Raw genomic sequence first — 17,301 nt, forward strand, 5'->3', positions numbered from 1 at the left:
TTCTACACACTACACATGACTATACTTTCAGAAGCAGGAGATCTGGGCATCTGCACTGCAAGTCAGTCTGGTCCTCGAGTCACTCAGACACACATTATAGCTCTACAGGCAGTGACAGTCCTCTCTCTGTGGGGCTGTTGGGGCCACGTAATTATAAGGACTTTGGTTTTATTAGTGCTATGATTTACTCAGCTAGGCAAGCAGACCAGTTCCGAAAAGGACAAACACCAGGAAACACCAACAACTTTCTAACACGCAGACAGCATGTCGCTGCCTTTAAGGTGGAGATAACAACATGAAAACTCCAAGTCCTTTCTGTATAGCCACACCCTTCCTACTCAGTGGCCATGCCCTTGGGATGTGTCAGGGACACAGAAAAGAAGGACCACTGTTGGCATTGCGCCCTCGTAGAACTTATTTGGGGTGGGGGGTGGGGGCGGGAAACAGCAGAAACAAGTAAACAAAATAATTACAGGAAATAATAGAGGTTATGAAGGAACCATACAAGTTAATGACTTGGGATTACTAAAGGAACCATAAGGTAGTCCATGAAGTCTCTGGGTGGTGACACTGGCATTAAGATCTGAGAATGAACCAACCACAGAAGCCACCAAAGGACACTGCAGTCAAACAGAACTACTGTGTCAAAAGTGGGGGTGCAGGAAGCAGCTCAGATTGTTGAGGAACAGAAAGGCTAGGGCAGAACCCTGGTAAGGCAGGGAAGGTTGTTCAAGATGAGAACTAAAGAGAAATGAAAACACATTTCAGAAGTAGGCAGAAATGTTACAGTCGATGGTAAAGAGTTTGGATTTTTCACTGGGCACAGGAACTCATGCCTGCAATCTCAATGCTTTGGGAGGCAAAGGTGGGAGGATCATTTGAGCCCATGATTTGAAGACCAACCTGGGCAACATAAGGAGACTCCAGTTCTACAAAAAATTAAAAAATCAGCTGGGCATGGTGGCATGCACTTGTGGTCCCAGCCACTAGCAGAGGGGAGCTGAGGGGGGAGGATTGTTTGAGCCTGGGAGGATGAGGCTGCAGTGAGTTCTGATCACGCCAATGAACTCCAGCCTGGGCAAGAAAGCAAGATCCTCATCTCAAAAACCAAAAAAAAGTTTAGATTTTTACCATAAATACATATTCATTGTAACTTTGTGAGATAAATTATTATCCCCACATGAGGCATAAGACTCAGAGGGCATACAGAACGTATTCAAGTTCACAGAGATGGTAAATGGATGCTCCAACATGTCCAGAGTGTGCAAGGTGGTAACTAACACCTCACATGGCTTTATCTAAATATGTCTGTTCTTGAAACATCAAAAACAACTGCCCAACTAGTAAAATTTATTGTTTGTATGGGTCAGTAAAGACCTGAAATCAGTATAAGTAAACAGTGTCCTCAGTCCTAAAGCCATCACAACTTATTAGCTAAACCAACATGCCGAACAGCATAATAAATTATCCATAAAAACCTTAAAGATAATTTCACTTTAAAAGAATATTAAACATCTCTTACGCTGTTTCTCTTTTAATATCTGAACAATTTTTCTATCAATCCGGCCATATAAGAAAGTTTCTCCTTTTTATGACATACACTAGTATGAGGAATTTCTCCTTTGTAAAACGAGTAATTTTACAAAAGTACTTCGGCACCACAGATGTAAATATAATTTCCAGAATGGGAAGAGGTCAGGGATGAGGACAGAGGACTGAAATAGACAATCCTCACTTCCTACAAAGGATGAAGTAAACAGAAAACAGCAAAAGGACATTTTTTTAGTTCATTTATTTATCTAACTTTATTAAGCATTAAAATAGAATGTATACACATCCATCAGCTACATTGGATTATAAATGAGGTATCTGACCTAATACTTCCAAATGCATATGTATTTATGTATGTAATATCCTTTCTCATGAGTGCATATTTTTAAGAGAAAAATTATCGCCACAGATTTGCAAATGGCAGACACTCCCCGACTTACATCCCAGTAAGCCCATGATAAACTGAAAATACCTTAAAAGTCAAAACTCACAGTGGGTTTATATAGATATGAGTTGAGGCGCATAGTGTATCATTTCTGCTCCACCAAAAGGTCAAAAAATCCAAAACTGAGGACCATCTATATGTTTAGACTTTTAAATAAGATCACACCTCTATAAGCAAAATAAAAGACATGATCAATAACCCAAAAGTTTCCTGAAAACTGGCCACAATGGAGAAAACTAGCAAGATTTTCTCTGAGGAGTGTACCTACACAAGACAGACGTTAAGTGGACACCTGCAGGCTGGGCGCGGTGGTTCATGCCTAAAATCCCAGGGCATTTGGGAGGCTGAGGTGAGAGGATCTTGAGGCCTGCAATTTGAGACCAGCCTCGGCAACATAACGAGACCCCACTTCTACAAAAAACAATCAGCCAGGGTTAGTGACACATGCCTACAGTCGTTACTCAGGAGACTGAGGGAGGTGGATCACTTGAGCCCAGGAGTTCAAGGCTGCAGTGAGCCATGACTGCACCACTGTACTTCACTCTGGGGGACAGAGGAAAGATAAAAAAGGAGATACTTGCTTTCTGTTTCCTAAAAAAAAAAGGCGGGGAGGGGCATTAAAAAGAATACCTTTTCCAGTTCTAATTCAAGAATGAAGAAAAACACTGGAAGGCAAAATGACTAGAAACTCAGTCAATACAGCACCATTTTCCAGCCAACGCCCAGTCAACGCCACTCAAATCCCTTCCCTGGGGAGGGGGGGCCCTCCTGCCAAGAGAGGGGGTCAGGGGATGCCCTAAGGGTGTGCTCTTGGGTGGCAGGAGGAAGGAGAAAGGAGCAAGGAGCAAGACTACCAAATTAGAGGTTAATTTAAAAGACAAATGATAAAGGTAAGAGAGAGAAAGTATTCCAAAAGAGACGCTGAATGGAATTCTTAAAAAAGTATAGATTCAGGTGAATACCTGGCTGATCCTTACCCAGGCACAAGTGGAAAGCCCTGGCCACACTTCAGAAAGAAGCTCTTCTAGGAATCAAGTCCACTGTCCACGAACCAGCTTCCTCCAAGGCACCAAGGCAGGCTTAGGGAGGGTGTTGGAACCAAAGGGTTACGGCCACCTATTTAGTTTACAGCGGAATGGATCCTAGACCTTACCACATCCACGCGTGCACAAAACCCACCAGGAGGAGAAATTAGCCCATGGGAAAGCATTACAGACTTTTTTCCGGGTTTTGTGAAAGCTGGTGAGCAATGCCATTCCTGTTTTTAAGTAAGTCTGACTGTCCACAGCATTAATTATTCCACTAAGATTCATTCATTCAAGTAAGCTAAATAGATTTAATGCTATGAGTTTAAAAAAAAAAAAAAAAAAGTCAAGATAAACTGCTACCTTCTGTGGTTGAGAAGACGTCAGATATTTTAACTGGAAGTAGACCATTTACCTTTGTTTGATTACTAATAGATCTTCACCCCAAGGAACATAGTAAATTTCAAACGTCTCTGGGAGATGTTCAGCATGGGTAATTCACGTTATTTCTATCATTAGTGTGTTCTCTGTCCTCAGGCACAGTGCGTGTTGCCTTATCCGGGCAGATGTTGCAGAAACATTTGTTGAAATGAATTCAACATTATTTATTTCGCTACCGTAAGACTGAGTTCTGCTACATATTTCCACCTGGCCCTTCATTCCAAACACTGGGGATGGGAACCCCAATTTCACATTCCAACCACACATCTCAAGTTTTGTGCCAGGACCTGCCTCTAAGAAACTTCCATAATTCTGCTCCTTGAGCCACAAGGGTGTACCTGAAGTTGCCAACTCCAGAAGCAAACGGAAAATGCAGGCCCGCGTCGGTCCCAGGAGCGCTTTAAATTCCACAATCGTCCCTTCCCCACACCCGGGTGAGTGCGCGGCCGGCCGGCGGCACCTTCGGCCGCAGAGCAGCCCCGGCCTGCCCCTCCGCCAGCGCCGGCGCGACCTCGCGGTGGGGCGGGGGCGTCCCCGAGTCCCAGCACCGCGCCCCGGGCCCGCCCCCGCGCCTGCGGCCTCGCCGCGCCCCGACCCCCAGCCGGCGGAGGTCCGAGCAGGGACCCGGTCGGGGCGCGGAGCCGCGCAGGCCCCGCGCCGCCGCCCAGGCCTCGCGGAGCCCCGGCCTCTCCCCGGCGAGCTGCGGGCAACAAAGGCGGCGGCCCGGGCCGGCGCGCCGCGGCCGAAGAGGCCGAGAGGTCGGGAAGAGCAGCCCGCAGCCGCGCAGGCCTCAGCCCTCCAGGAGCCGCAGCGCCCCGGCCCCGGCTTCCCGGCTCCCGCGTCCCCGCCCCCGGCCCCGGCTCCCCAGCCCCGGCCCCCACCCGCGCACCCGCCGAGGCGGCGCAGGCCCTCGCGCTGACCCAGACCCGCCGCTGCAGCCCCGCGCCCGGCGGCCTCCCCGGCCCGGCCCGCGCCGGATCCGCCCCCTGAGCCCCGAGGCGGAAGCCAGCCCGGCGGCCAGTGCCCCGGGCCGCGGACGAGCCGGAGGCGGACGGCGAAGCCCGGTCCCAGCCTCCCGCCCGGCTCCCCGCACGCTCACCCGGAGGCGGCCCGGCTCCGTTTCCTCGCCCAGCGCCGGCGCGACTGCCGCGCTCGCCTTCTCTTCTCGGCAACTCCTCCTCCCGCCTCCTTCCTCCTCCTCCTCCAGGAGGGGCGCGCGGCCGCGGCGCCTCGGCCCGAGCCGGGAGCGGGTGCGGAGGAGTCGAGCGGGCCGCCCCGCGCCCACTACTCCGGCCCGCGGCGCAGGCGGGGCGTCGGAGCGCGCGGGGCTCGGGCTGGGGGCCGCGCGGGGCGGGGCGGGGCGGGGGCCGGGCACTGGGGCGGGGGTTCCGAGGGAGGAGCGCCGGGCCGGGGTCGTGGGGCGGGCGGGGCGCGGAGCCCGGATCTTCTCACCCCCCCACCCCCGCCGCGCCCTCCTGCGCTCCTCCGCCGTTGGCTGCAGGCCGCTGCTCCTCCAGCCCCCGGGGTCCCTGGTGACTTCCCTCAGGCTGGGGTGGCCCTGGCTAACGTGGAAAGGAAAGTCTCCTCGCCCCCCACCCCCAACAGGCCCCGTGGATTTGGCGGACGCGGTCCCCGTGCCCCTGCGACCGGCAGCGGGACCCCCCACGCTGGTCAGGTCCGCTGGACTAGCACAGGGACCCAGGCCTTGTCCCGGCAAGGGGGGACCCCAGGACTGCCGCGCGCGCACGCCGTGCAGAGCCACAAGTGGGGAAGCTCTCCCCACACGTTCTCGACTGAATCGATGAAAATTGCTCTTAAAAAAAACAAACTTATTCCTTGTTTCGAGCCATCTACTTTTCCATTTAGTAGTTTTCAGAGAGGTTTTGTATAAGTAATAGTTCACTGATGTTTGTGCCGCCGAATTCCAAGGTACTGTGATATACAAGTTGCATGTTGGAGACTTGACTAATGTCTGGAAACTGGTTGAACATGCTACTAATGTATAGCAGTACCACGAAAACTTGATTTTTGTCCATAGGAAATCAATAGGAAAATTTGTGTTTCTCTTATGATGAAAAGTCATTTAAAATGAATGTCACTATTATTTCACTAGAGCTTGGGGGCAGATAAGTATCATTAAAATCTAACTTAAGAATTATTGTGGACTTTTAAAAAAAAGAATTATTGTGGACTTTAAAAGTTGTTTCTTGAATAGTATGGACTGTTTAAAATGAAAACTGAAAGTACAGAGAAAAAAAGGCTAGAAAAAAAGTCTAAAATAGTTGTTCAGGTATGAGTTTTTACCCGAATTATATCTCGAGAAAGTTGTTAGTTACAAAATGTTCACATGCAGTAATCTTATTTCCTATGTTGAATATACAATACTCCCCAAGAAATCTAGATTGCTAACAGAAAAGTTGGAAATTTAGGTGATGCAAAGTTGATGTCATTTGTTGTGTTTCATACACTATCATTGTCATTTTCAGTTTTTACTTGATTCATTAATAAAATGCTACCATGATTGTTACTGTGATTGAAATGCAACACAATTCTGAAATACCTAATTACAATGATTGGAGAATGGAAGTTGAAATAGAATTGGCAGAGAGGTTAGAAGGAAATGCAACAAACGGTAATTATCGGTGACTCACGCCTGTAATCCCAGCACTTTAGGAGGCCAAGGCAGGTGGATCATGAGGTCAGGAGTTCAAGATCAGCCTGGCCAACACAGTGAAACCCCGTGTCTACTAAAAATACAAAAATTAGCCAGTCATGGTGGCAGGTGCCTGTAATCTCAGCTACTCGGGAGACTGAGGCAGGAGAATTGCTTGAACCCAGGAAGTGGAGGTTGCAGTGAGCAGAGATAGTGCCATTGCACTCCAGCCTGGGCGACAGAGCGAGACTCCATCTCAAAAAGAAAAGAAGCAAGCTTTTCAGTCCCATTGCCTCGGGATGCCAGTGTCTCCTTATTTTTCTAAAACAGACAGCAGACAACCAGCAGGAGCTGTGCAGCAGGGGGTTAGTGAGCCTTTTTCATAGCAATGAGGCTGTGAAGGGTGGGGAAGAGTTGACTCTTCCAGGAGACACTTGAATGTATGGTTAAGACCCCGGGGGTTCTGAGTCTGGCAGAGCTGGACCAGAGGCACAGCTTTGACAGGTCGCACAGCTGTGTAACCTCGAACAAGTGTCTCAGTTGTAATCTCAGTTTCTACTTTTGTAAAGGGGGAGTGAAGGGGCTTGATACGAATTATACCAAATAGTTGTAAGATTTCATGAAATAATACACAAAATCCACTAGGGGCCTAATGAGTCTGGCCTTGCATTCAGTTCTTTTGAATATATTATGTCCTTTAATTTTCATATCAATCTGGTAAGGTCAGTATTAACATCATCCCTGCCTTACAGATGAGGAAACTGAGATGTGCAGCATGAAGGTAGGAATTCACTCTCTCCAAGTCACAGCTACTACAGGGCAGAGCTGGAACTTAGGCTTAGGCCTCTGTGATTCCAGAATATAAGCCCTTTACCACTAAATAGTGATTATAGTATTAATAATATAGCAACAACTTCAGTGTAGAGATATTAGTCTAGATATACTATTAAAATCGCCATGCTTGGCTGAATTTCAGACACTTTTTGGCTGTAAACATGTGTTATCTTCTTGGCTATCCACCATTGAACCCTTTTTTCCCATCAGCACTCGCTCTTTTTGGAGGAAATCTTATCTTTGCTCTACCAACACCCAGCACAGCTAAGATATATGTCCATAACTCACCTACTTAAACTCTTCCCCAGACCAGATAGAGAGGCTCACACCTGTAATCCCAGCACTTTGGGATGCCAAGGTGGGAGGTTCACTTGAGGTTAGGGATTCAAGACTAGCCTGAGCACCATGGCCAGATGTTGTCCCTACAAAAAATTAATATATTAGCAGGGCGTGGTAGCATGGAGGCGGGAGGATCTATTAAGCCCAGGGGTTCCAGGTTGCAGTGAGCTGTGAACATGTCACCACACTCCAGCCTGGGCAACAGAGCAAGATTCTGTCTTAAAAAAAGAATCAGGCTGGGTGTAGTGGCTCACACCCATAATCCCAGCACTATGGGAGGCCAAAGCCGATGAATTGCTTGAGCCCAGGAGTTTGAGACTCACGTGGGCAATGTGGCAAAACCCTGTCTCTACTAAAAATACAACAATTAGCTGGGCATGATGGTACACGCCTGTAGTTCCAGTTGTTTAGGAGGCTGAGACTGGAGGATTGCTTCAGCCCAGGAGGCAAAGATTGCAGCGAGCCACTATCGTGCCACTGCATTCCAGTCTGAGCAACAGCATGAAACTCGCTCAAAAAGAGAAAGGGAGAGAGAAAAGAAGGGAGGGAGGGAGGATGAGAAAGAAGGGAGGGAAGAAGAGGGGAAGGGAAGGGGAAGGAGAGAGGGAAGAGGAAGGGGAAGGGGAAAGGGAAGGGCAAAACCAAAAAACTCTTGTCCAGATGCTTACTATTGTGCAAGTGATACAATCATGGAGGGCTCCTGGAAGAGGACAGGATCACATCTGCAGTAAGAAGTTACCTGCACCAAATTGATCCGGTACCAGTCCCCAACACCTTCTAACAAATCCCTGTTTTGCTCAAGATCATCAATTTCTATTGTTTACAATTACAAATGCTGTCTGATATACTTGCTAAAACATGGGGATAGCCACCAGTCATATTGAAAGTCTAGCCTCTGACCAGGGACAGGAAGCATAGTTCCACCGCTTCCTCCTAGAGCAACAGCTTATAGAACCAGAAGCACCCTTGCTGATCATCCTCAACATCCCCTTTTACAGACAGAAAAACAGTCCAACATCCTCATTGTAAGGAGGAGGAAACAGACTGAGCTCAAATACTTTGCCCAAAGTGACAAAGTTAAAAGTCAATTCATGACTTGAACTGACATTTCCCAATTTCAAGTCTTGTTTGATTTATAATATTATGCCTTTTCCCTTCTTCTGAAAGGGGAAAAGGGAAGTCCGGACTGCAGAAAACTGGGTGGAAGCAGGATGGGTTACAGTAGGCAGCCTTCTATCCCGGTCCTGGTGTTTCAAGTACAGTCAGACCTCACTTAACGACAGTGACATGTTCTGAGAAAAGTGTTACTAGGTGATTCCGTCCTTCTGCTAACATGATAGACTGTACTTACACAAACCTAGATGGAGCCTACTGTACACCTAGAATAACAGGGTATAGCCTGTTGCTTCTAGGCTACAAACCTGTACCGCATGTTACTGTACTGAATTCTGTAAGGCAAGGGTAACCCAATGGTATTTGTGTATCTAAACGTAGAAAAGGTTCAGAAAAGATACAGCATTATAATCTTATAATGGGATCACAATCATGTATGCAGTTGACCAAAACATTTAATCGGTGCATTACTGTACATCCTCAGTACTGAAAGCACTCTCCGGGCCCCTGTGGAAAGCTGCAAAGTAAGCAAACTCTGCCACCCTCCGCTTGCTTCCCGCCCTTCCATTGCCCTTCGGCTGCTCCTGCCTTCCTGTCTTGCTGGTTCAGGTGCTGTATTCCACTCACTCAAATTTCCCTTGCATGGTACCTGTACCGGGTTACATAATGTCCCCCAAAGAGTCGTGTCCTTTCCAGAACCTTAGAATGTGACTTTGTTGGAAGTGGGGTCTCTGCCACTGTTAAGTTGAAATGAAGTCCTGCTGGGCTAGAGTGGGCCCTTACTCCAATGTGACTGGTGTCTTTATAGGAGGACATGAGACAGAGACCCACACAAGGTGAGGATAGCAGGTAAAGACATATAGAGAGAACCCTGCAGAGGCAGAGACTGGATTGATGCGTCTGCAAGTCAAGGAACACCAAGAATTGCTGTCAACACCAGAAACTGGCAAGAGGAGCCGGGCGTGGTGGCTTATGCCTATAATCCCAGCGCTTTGGAAGGCCAAGGCGGGCAGATCACAAGGTCAGGAGTTCAAGAGCAGCCTGACCAACATGGTGAAACCTGTCTCTACTAAAAATACAAAAAATTAGTTGGGTGTGGTGGCACGTGCCTGTAGTCCCAGCTACTCAGAAGGCTGAGACAGGAGAATCGCTTGAACTCATGAAGCAGAGATTGCAGTGAGCCAAGATCGAACCACTACACTCTAGCCTGGGTGACAGAGCAAGACTCTGTCTCAAGAAAAAGAAAACAAGAACTGTTCAATGAAGCACTGTTTGTAGTAGTGAAAACCTCAAAAAAACACTAAGGACAATGTAAATGTCTGCGTAATGGGGTAAGTCAAATGACTTCCATTTAAACAAAAAAAATGAGTAAACTAAATTTTATGTATCAACATGGATATATATTAAGGATGTTAGTGAAACAACTAGTTTTGGAAGGACATATACAGCATGAAATCATATATGTCAGGTTTGAAGCATTCAAACTAATCATATACATTTTTTGTGGGTACATGTATATATAGAAAAAGTATAAGGCAGAGAGTGGTGTCTCATGCCTGTAATCCCAGCACTTTGAGAGGCTGAGGCAGGTGGATTACCTGGGGTCAGGTGTTCGAGACCAGCCTGGCTAACATGGTGAAACCCCGTCTCTACTAAAAATACAGAATTAGCTGGGCATGGTGGCAGGTACCTGTAATCCCAGCCACTAGGGACGCTGAGGCAGGAGAGTCAGCTGAACCTGGGAGGCAGAGGTTGCAGTGAGCCCAGATAGAGCCACTGCATTCCAGCCTGGGGTGACAGAGCGAGACTCTGTCTAAAAAAAGAAAAAGTATATAAACTTGAATTGGGAAGATACACACATACACACCTTAAGGGGGTGTGGGGTGGGGACAGAGACAGGAGAATCATCAGAGAGACATACAAAGGGGATTTTTCTCCTTAAAAAGGGAAGGATATATTCCTTCTTTAAGAAAAACTCAAAAGTATGGCTGGACATGGTGGCTCACACCTGTAATTCCAGAACTTTGGGAAGCAGAGGTGGGTGAATTGTGAGGTCAGGAATTCGAGACTAGCCTGGTTAATATGGTGAAACCCCGTTTCTACTAAAAATACAAAAATTAGTTGGGCGTGGAGGCACGTGCCTATTGTCCCCACTACTCAGGAGGCTGAGACAGAAGAATTGCTTGAATCCAGGAGGTGGAGGTGCAGTGAGCCAAGATTGAGCCACTATACTCCAGCCTGAGCGACAGAGCAAGACTCCATCTCAAAAAAAAAAAAGAAAGAAAAAGAAAAAGAAAAACCCAAACATAAAGAAAGCAAAATGCAAACATTTGTTAAATTTCAGTGGTGGGTACATGGCTGTGCATTCTACTATTCTGTGTTTTTCAGCGTGTTTGAAATATTTTTAAAAAAAATTTATGTGGGCATTCTAAAGTCAAAAGCAAATTCAAACCCTTTCTCTACTGCCTCTAGTACTCAAATACCATTCCACAGCTAAAGAAGGTACGAACTGGCAGCCACCACACCCAGCTAATTTTTGTATTCTAGTAGAGACTGGGTTTCACCATGTTGGCCAGGCTGGTTTCAAACTCCTGACCTCAAGTAATCTGTCTGCCTTGGCCTCCCGAAGTGCTAGGATTATAGGCATGAGCCACCACGTCCTGCCCTGTATCTCTATTTGCTTTAAATCAGGTGAAATACAGTCCAGAGCTTTTATCTTACTGGCTTGGCAGAAAAATTCAACATTGACTATTATTGAAAATGGGGTTTGTTTTCCTTCTCTAGGGTTATACATGAATCTGCCAATGTGATTCCTGCCGACTCAGGGCCCTCTCATCTTTCTCTCCTCTGGTTCCCCTGACATCCTGTTGTTCAGGTCGAAGTGGTTTCTTTTTTTTTTTTTTTTTTTTTTTTGAGACGGAGTTTCGCTCTTGTTACCCAGGCTGGAGTGCAATGGCGCGATCTCGGCTCACCGCAACCTCCGCCTCCTGGGCTCAGGCAATTCTCCTGCCTCAGCCTCCTAAGTAGCTGGGATTACAGGCATGCACCACCACGCCCAGCTAGTTTTTTGTATTTTTTTTTAGTAGAGACGGGGTTTCACCATGTTGACCAGGATGGTCTCGATCTTTCGACCTCGTGATCCACCCGCCTCGGCCTCCCAAAGTGCTGGGATTACAGGCTTGAGCCACCGCGCCCGGCCCAGGTCGAAGTGGTTTCTAAAGAGCAGGCTTGGAGGTGGGATTCTTTGCGGTGTCTGGAGCTTGGGGTCAGCCCACTTTTGTCTTCCTTTCGAAGCATTGCACTTCTCTTCAGTCATTTCCATCAGAACTGGGATTCAAACCCTCACCTACATTGAGAGACTAGAAGCCATTTCTGCTTGTGACTCTCTCTGTTTGTGATGCCAGAAGAGAGAGAGCACCTTTTCCCATCAGGGAAGGTTCAAGGCTGACTTGAACAATAAATGTCGTCAGAGAAATGTGGTTCTCTGGCTGACCAGGTTAGGTCCTGTGTCCACGCATGTCTGTGGAGTTAGGCATGGAGCAATCCACTTAAACTATAGGGAATGGGTTTCCCATAAGGTAAAGACGGCAGTGGCACAGAGCAAGCCAAAAAAAATGGAAGCCAGTCACAGCGTTAAATAAAACCAGAAGTGGACAGGAGTTAACACTGTAAGCACAGATTTTATTCAGGAACTATTGCAAAAGGGGAAAAGACACTTCAGCATAGAACCAGGCTTAGTTCTAAATACAGCTTGGACAAGTGGGCATTTACAGCCAAAAAGCAGGGTGGGGTCTGTGGTTGGAAAAGTACTGAGAGGATTCTGGCTAAACCAACTTGACAGGATTCTTGCCGAAGGCGGGCCAGGGTGATCAGACATCACCTGGGGGACAGTGAGGATGCGGAATCTGATCAGCTATTCAGCATGAAAGTCCTTTCCAACCTGACTTCACAGGATTCTTGCTCCAAACTGAGTGATGCAGGCTGACAAAAACCAAGGATGTCCACCGACTGCTGAGGCCTGGAGGGTCAAGAGAAGCCTGACTAGAGTTAGGAGGAGGGAGTGTTTGTCAACAGTCAGAAAAGATCTACCTCAAAGGGTGTCTGAGGGATTAAATGACTATGTAATACCTTTAGCACAGAGGTGGGCTGAGAGTAAATCCTCAATAAATGGCAGCTGTTATTACTTTTCTTTCATGGCCTTTATTATGATTGCAATCCTGTAATTATTTACATGATTGTTAAAGTCTTTCTCTCATGGGAGAGGTTTCCTCATTCACTACTGTATCTTTAGTACCTGTTAGAGGGCTGGCACCCCGTGGGTGTTTAGTGAGACATTGTTGAATAAGTAAAGGATTTAATGATGTCGTCATGTTTGTTTTTTTAAGAACTATATGTGAAAATGCTAATTTTGCCCGGGACTAAATTGATGGTAAAAGACTGATGGTAAATGTATTTCACAGTGTTTTTATTTCCATTCACAAAATTCCCAGATGTGCTTAGTAAAATTGTTGCCAGTTTGTGACTGAGAATCTGCATGAGTAATTTATGTGAAGATCATACATGAAACTAATTATATAAGAGTCACTAAGTTTGCCAAACTTCTCAGTTGCTTTTAATTTAGTCTCTCTTTAACAAACTTTATAACACATGTTTTCACATCAGGTTTTTGTTTATTTATCTCAAGTCATGTGTAAAGTCCCACTTAGAAAGATTTTGAGATTCTAGATATAGATAAGATTTTGATTAGAAAAAGACCATATGTTCAAGGTTAATGACTTACTGTTACGATTTATTTATTTATTTATTGAGACAGCATTTTCCTGTCACCCAGGCTAGAGCCCAGTGGTGCAATCATAGCTCGCTGCAGTCTCATGCTCCTGTCTCAGACTCCCAGGTAGTGAGACTATAGGTTATGCCACCATGTCAGGCTCATTTTTTTTTTTTTTTTTTTTTTTTTTTTTTTTTGTGGAGACATGGTCTTGCAATGTTTCCCAGGCTGGCCTCAAACTCCTGGCCTCAAGTGATCTTCCCACCTCAACCTCCAAAATGCCCACATTACAGGCATGAGGTTAATGACTTTTCCAAAGCCTAATTTCTTATGTTAAAGAGAACTCGAAAGTGACAGTAGTTCAAGTAGTGTCTTTTTTCAGGCTGCTGTAGCAAAATACCATAAACTGGATGGTTATTAACAACGGAAATTTATTTCTTACAGTTCTGAAGGCTGAAGGTTTGTGCCTGCAGTGCTGGCAAATTCAGTGCTGGTTGGGTCCCCACTTATTGGTCTGTGAACAACCATCTTTTTGCTCTGCTCTCACATGGCAGAAAAAGTGAGGGAGCTCTTCAGGACCTCTTCTATAGGAGCACGATTCCCATTCATAAAGGCTCCTTCTTGAGCTGATCACCTGCCCAAGGCTCCACCTACCAACACTGTCATACTGGGGATTAGGATTTGAGCATAAGAATTTTGAGAAGACACAAACATTCAGACCATAGCAAATGATGAAACAGATTTTATTCAGGAGCTGCTGCAATCGAGGAAAAGAGACTTCAGTATAGAGCCAGGTTCAATTTCAAAGATTTAGAGCCAAAGAGCAGGGTGGGGTCAGTGGATAGAAAATTGCTAAGGTGAAAGATAGGTGGTAAGAGGAGCTTTTGGCTAAACCGACTTGTTAGAATTCTTGCTGAAGACAGGCCAAGGTGATCAGATATCACTTACGGGATGGTGGGGATAAGAAAGTGGACTCGATATGAGAAGTGATCAGATGTCAAGCATAGGGGATTCTCTCTAAACTGACTTAAGATTTTTTAAACTGAGCTATGCAGATTTGGCAAGAATGGGGTCTTGTTGAGAAGAGAATTTAGAGGAGCCTGACTTAAAGTTTGGTCAAGATGAGAGTTTCCGTCACTAACAAACCTTTTATTTTTCCACTGTTATTTTTCAGAAGGTATTAGCCTAAAGTTACAAAGTGCTGGAATGGTGTAGGGAAAGAAAAATACTTTTTTCTTCAACCCTTATAGTTTCTTAGTTGGAATGGACCCCTGTAACAAAAGACAGGTTAACAAGGAAAAAGCAGAAGTTTATTCACATGTATATTTCACATCTATACGGGAGAAATCCAGGGAGTGAGTACTTCTCAAAGAGGTGACTTTGAATCCAGCGCCTTCGGCATCTTCACCAAAAAACAGTACATTTTGAGAGAAGGGACAGGACAAGGGAAAAGCATTGTTAGTCCGAGGGGTGGCAAATTGGGTTGAACGCGAGTAAATGATAGCTAAAAGCTGGTTAGAAAGGCTTATTCATGTAGATTCCTCCGAACTCATCTCCAGTGTTGAGTTGAGTGGTGAATCTTCATTCTCCCTGGCAGAAAGGAAGGCAGGATACCTTTTGTCTTCATAAGCCTATATCCTCCTTTTAGGTGACCATGGGGAGGACAGAGATCTTTCCTACATGGGCTTCTTGTTAATTGCCTTTAGCTCAACAATCTTTCATATTTTGGGGTGACATATTCTGGTCTCCCACATTGTCAACAATTATTTTAAGGTAGTTGTCCTACAATTTGCAATTCAGACATATCCTTGAGAATGAAACTAGTCAGTCATAGATTATGAAATACTTTAAATCTGATGAAAGTCAGATTTATTTCATTAAAAACGAACTATTGGAAAGAGTAGATGTTGAAAACGGAACAATGCGATATTATTTCACTTTGTGAGCAACCCAGAACAAACATATAGGTTGTAAGTGGTGATATATAGGGGCCAATGAATGATTACAGAGACACTTAGATTAACAGTATAATCTATGTAGAAGTCACTTTACTCTCTTCAGTTAACAGCAGACGTATCTAAGAAGTATGATATCTATACTAGGTCAGGCAAAAGTTCTGGTCATTTCAGTGCCTTGTGCAATAATAAACATACCTTAGAAATTGGTATGTATAAATTTCCCATCCTGAGTCACATTTTAGTAGTCGCTGACCAAATGACTTAAGATCAAAAGGCGCTCTCTTTGAACGAAATACTGTACAAGTGATTTCACTGTGTGTGACTTTCCCCTGCCAGGACCCATTTTACTGTCAGAGTTGGCTCAGAGTTTTGGCTGAGGTTGGGAATAATAGGTGCTAAGTACTTTTACATTAAGTGCTGGGCTATCTATGCCAGACTCATGGAAGGCTTGCTCTACAGCCTGTTCTGCCTGCGTGAGCCCACCCACATAGCTTCCCACGTAAAACAGAAGTTGTGTGTCTCATCCTGTAATGAGGGAGAGGTGGAACTGTTTCCTCCCCATTTTAAGCAAGAGAGGAGAAGGCTCAAGAGAAACAAATTTGAGAGCTTGATCTATGGCATTGGTATTTGAATGGTGCAGAGATTGATATCAGACATCCAAATCCATTGTAATACTTGCTGTCCCACTGTTAGAGTAGGCAGATGGTTAGACATGAACAGGGAAAGAAGCCCCTGGGGGAGGAAGCTCTGGAAAATCTCAAGCCCCTGAGTCCACCTGAAATCTGCATACTAAGTATGAGCAAAGAAGAGGAGATATATTTACGCAGAGGAACACTCTGAAACACCCCTTAGGATGGCCAGTCATTGCTCATTCTGCAGTTAAATCCGTCAGAATCTAGCTAGCTACATGTTGATAAGAAGGGCGAAAGGGAAATTAATAAGAGATATGTGGGTGTGGTAAGTACAGACTTGACCACTGTATGACCTTCCTGGGGTGGTGGTAATGAGCAATACCACCAGTAGGTAGGATTAGTATTGATTACACGGCCCACACATGTGCATCAACTGACAGTAAGGGAGAATCCCACAATCCTGAGCAGGGAGTGAGGTGGGGACAAAGGTGGAGACTTAACAGAGAAGCAGGAAACTAAACAAAGAAGATGGAGACTTAAGACAGAAGCAGGAACTTAAAGAAAAAGTCCAACCTCATAAAAACTGCAACACAGAACTCTCAGGGCTGTTCCCAGACAGACCAGCCCACTGGTCTCTTGGAGTTGTACTTTTATTTCCTTAATAAACCTTTCTGCTTACTTTACTAATTGGTCTCTTGGCTGAATTCTTTCCTCTAAGAAGATAAGAATCAAGGACCCCCACAATTCCAAGTAATACCCCTAAATTTGCAATAATTTTTTGAATAAAGTCTTTATTTACTAAGTCTGGATCTCTTTTTTTCTTTGCCAGGACTTGAAGGAGCTGTATAAGAAGGGTGCAGTTCAGTGCATGTCTGGAAAGACAGGAGCTGTGTGCACATCTGTAGGGCAGTTGGTAGAGACATGCCTGAATGAATCAAGAGAACTATAGGTGAGTGAACACAGTTGAGTGAGGGAAAAGGAAGAAATAGCTCCAAAGAACCACAAATGTAAACACCCAATCACCCAAATGGATTCATTTAGCCTGCTGCCCAGATAGAACCAATTTATCAAGACAGGGCAATTGCAATAGAGGAAGAGTTTAATTCATGCAGAGCCAGGTGAATGGGAGACTGAAGTTTTATATTACTCAAATCAGTCTCCCCCAGAGTTGAAAATTCAGAGACTAGAGTTTTTTAAGACTAATTTGGGGGACAGAGGGCCCAAGGAGTGGGGAGTGCTGATTGATCAGGTCAGAGATGATCTTAGGAAGTTGACCTGTCCTCTTGTGTTGAGTTGGTTCCTGGGTGAGGGCTACAAGACCAGAAGAACTAGATTTTATATCTGGGTAGTGCCAGCTGATCCATCAGGTGTAAGGTCTGAAAGATATCTTGAGCACCAATCTTAGTTTTTATAATAGTGATATTATCCCTGGGAGTAATTGAGGCGATTTAGAAATGTGTGGCCTCTGGCTGCATGACTTCTAAACCATAACGTCTAATCTTGTGGCTAGTCTGCTATTCCTACAAAGGCAGTCTGGTCCCC

The 17,301-nt window shown here is 45.6% G+C and overlaps 1 protein-coding gene across 2 annotated transcripts in view; it reads right to left on the reverse strand.

The window, feature by feature from the left end:
- The window catches only part of SOCS6 (suppressor of cytokine signaling 6), a 38,343-nt gene extending 34,382 nt beyond the window's left edge, over positions 1 to 3,961 (reverse strand). For both annotated transcript variants that reach the window (XM_010336730.3, XM_010336729.3), the window contains exon 1: positions 3,801 to 3,961. The gene's annotated coding sequence lies outside the window, so the exon portion shown is untranslated. The remainder of the gene's footprint in view (positions 1 to 3,800) is intronic.
- Between the last annotated feature and the right edge of the window lie 13,340 nt (positions 3,962 to 17,301).

This window comes from Saimiri boliviensis, chromosome 13, assembly GCF_048565385.1.
Source record: "Saimiri boliviensis isolate mSaiBol1 chromosome 13, mSaiBol1.pri, whole genome shotgun sequence".
NCBI classification, from domain to species: Eukaryota; Metazoa; Chordata; class Mammalia; order Primates; family Cebidae; genus Saimiri; species Saimiri boliviensis.